Source organism: Triticum aestivum, chromosome 3B (genome assembly GCF_018294505.1).
Source record: "Triticum aestivum cultivar Chinese Spring chromosome 3B, IWGSC CS RefSeq v2.1, whole genome shotgun sequence".
Classification (NCBI taxonomy): Eukaryota; Viridiplantae; Streptophyta; class Magnoliopsida; order Poales; family Poaceae; genus Triticum; species Triticum aestivum.
In genome coordinates, this window is record NC_057801.1 from 820,178,600 (window position 1) to 820,181,980 (window position 3,381).

Genomic DNA, 3,381 nt, shown 5'->3' on the forward strand with positions numbered 1-3,381 from the left:
CACGTTCTCGTACAAAATGTTAGTCAATCTCAATGTGCTTAGTCTGTGCATGGAATACAAGATTAGCAGAAAGGTGTGGCACCAAGATTGTCACACCAAAGGACGGACATGCGTGCTTGGTAGACTCAAAGTTCATCGAGGAAAGACTTTAGCGAGATGATCTCTGTTGTAGCATTAACTAATGCCTTGTACTCTGCTTCTGTGCTCGATCATGCTACCGTGGCCTGTTTGCGTGAACTCCATGAGATAAGATTACTTCGATAGAACACTGCAAAAACACTAGTGGACCGCCTGTCATCAGAGGAGCCAGTCCAGTACAGCATATGCGAATGCACTGACTAGGTAGGATGTGGACTTGCGAATACGAAGACCAGTATGCAAGGTGTGCCGCACATACCGAAGAATCCTCTTAATCGTCGTCCAATGATCATCTGTGGGCTCACGTAAAAAATGACATACTTTGTTTACCGCAAAAGGGATGTCAGGATGAGTCAACGTGAGATTCAGTTCACTCAAAAGGTCTTATATTTTAATACAGAGATAGTTATGTGCTTTTGTGCTGTAACATATTGTGTATGTAGAATGCCCTTGATGCTATGCCAATCTATGTGCTGCAGTAACAATTCTCTATGTGAAATACCCGTGATACCTCCTACAATTTTTTCTCTTAGCATAACACAGCTCATCCATACAGTAAACTACAACACAAAATTTTCCTTCTCCGGCACCAATTCATCACAAAACCCATTGCAGAATCCAGTTATGCAGAATGCAACAATCAAGAACAAGCTTAACCTGGATGGGGAAAGTGTTCTGATCTAGGATCTTAAACCGGTTCTCCAGAGCTTCAAAATGCCCTCTCAACAAACATAGCCATCATCTAGGTTAAACAGTTTTTGTAGTTCCTACCAGTGAACTTGTTTAGATGATCCTGGTTTTCCTGAATGGTGGAAGAACACCTAGCCGACATGCATAGCCGGCATCTCCTAAGGTAGAACTTGCCATCTGGGATGTTGATGCCATTAGGATGACTCATGTGTGTCACTGAGAATGTTAGCATCATGTGCTGATCCTTCCCAGCAAGCTAGCACATATGTGAACTTTAGATCAAAGTCAACAACATCAAGCATATTTGGCTGTGTAGTGCTTTCTACCCGTGTATGCTGCAGATTGTGACCTTAGCACACTGGCATTGACATGAGTACCATCTATTGCCCTAATGCAATCCTGAAATGGCATTACAAGATGGTGTTATGGCTATAGCAGAACAATGCAAGCATATGAAGGCATGAACTACATACTGTCGGTGCTCACCTTGAAGTATGGGTACCATCTTGGGCTAGTGCGAATTTTGCTAGCAGTTCAGTCAGTTGGTGACCTGCTCATCTCTCCTCTAAGTTCCCCAACAACATACAACACTTGCCTGAAGTACATGGAAATGTTCTCCATTGATCTCCTGAACGTGTTGTGCATAACCCTGAACCTCTGGTTATGACAAATGCTACTTGTGATAATGTTGGGATTTCCCCAAAGAGGAAGGGTGATGTAGTATAATAGCACATAGTATTTTCCTTAGTTAAGAACCAATATTTAACGAACCAATAGGAGACGCCACACAAATAAGATAAGGGGTACTTGCACATACACAAACAAACGCTTGCACCCAACAAAGGCAATAGGGGTGTCAGTCCCCTTGTTTCGCCAACTGCAAGGATTAAATCTGTTAGTGGTAGATTGATAAAATAAAAGTAAATAAAATACAACAAGTATATTTAGGGCTTTAGTAAATATAAAGTGAATGACCCGGGGGCCATAGGTTCAGTAGTCGCATCTATCTCATGAGCATAGCAACGACGGGTAGACAAATTATGTTGGGAAATTGATAGAAAAACGCCATAGTTATGATGATTCTTCATGCCATGGTCAATATATATGCATTACGTGAGAGACAAGTGACCAAAATATGTCAGCACCTACTACTATTACTTCACCGCCCGACCGCTATCCAGCATGCATCTTAAGGTATTATGTTCATAACAAACAGAATAATGCTTTAAGCAAGCTGACATAATGTAGACAAAGTAAGATAAATTAATATGTTATATCCCTATCATATTACCCTTATGGCAACAATACAAATATGTGCCTTGCAACTTCTCATGTCATACAGTAAGGAGACCGCAAGATTGAACCTATTATCAAGCACCTCACCCACTGAAGATAAATCAATCTAGTTGGCCAAAAAAGATAGATAGATCGGAGACAAATACAAGGCTATAAATAATCTAATCATAAACCTAAAATTCATCGGATCCCAACAAACACCGTGAGAATTGCATGGAAGAGATTATTGTATTGAAGATCAAAGATAGATAGATAGATAGATAGATAGATAGATAGAGAGAGAGAGAGAGAGAGAGAGAGAGAGAGCCATCTAGCTACTGCGATGGACCCATAGGTCCTGTTGGAACTACTCACACATCATCATGGAGGCAACAAAGTTGATGAAGATGGCCACCTGATGGATTTCCTTCCGGCAAAGTACTGGCGGAGGCCTCTAGATGGGATCGCAGAATAACAGAGACTTGCGATGGCCATAAAATTGTTTCTTGTCTCACTCTGGGGGTTTCTGGATTTTAGGGAATTTATAGCGCTAGTATTAGGTTAACCGTGGCCACATGGGACCCACAAGCTCATATTGTGCCTCCCTCGCTCTAAGTCTGGTGCATCCCATGAAGCTTCTAGGGCCTCTTCTGATTCAGAAAATATCCCCTAAAATTTTATCGTGTTTGGACTTTGTTTGGTACGGATTTTCCGCAAAACAAACAAATAGGCAAAGAAATGCAGGAACTGTCACTGGACACGGAGTTAATACTTAGTTCCCAAAATGAATATAAAACAACATATAACATACAAGATTGATAATATAATAGGATGAAATAATCATAATCTATAGATATGTTGAAAACGTATCAACCAACAACATGAAGGAACATGGCTACTTGCTCTTCCACACTGGTGTGGATGCTATCTTGTAGTAGCCCCTGCTCCCGAAAGTCTGCTCAAGCCTAGCAAAAGGTGCTCTTTCCATTCGAAGCATCCACATAATCTTTGTGTCGTTGCAGTTGTAGATGTAGTTCAGATTAGCCACCCTCTCCTCTTTCTGGATTAACATTGGACCATAACAGATGGCATGCTTACCACCATGACGAACAACTCACTTGTGAATCAATGTGAGTCATCCCTGAATCACAACTATCAGTGTTGTAGCCTAAACTACCAGCTTCATCCCTACGTCCATAACCCAGTCGACAACGAGGATGCGTTGAGGAATGGAAAAATTGAACCTACACCTTGCCTAACGGCCTAACAACCGATCTA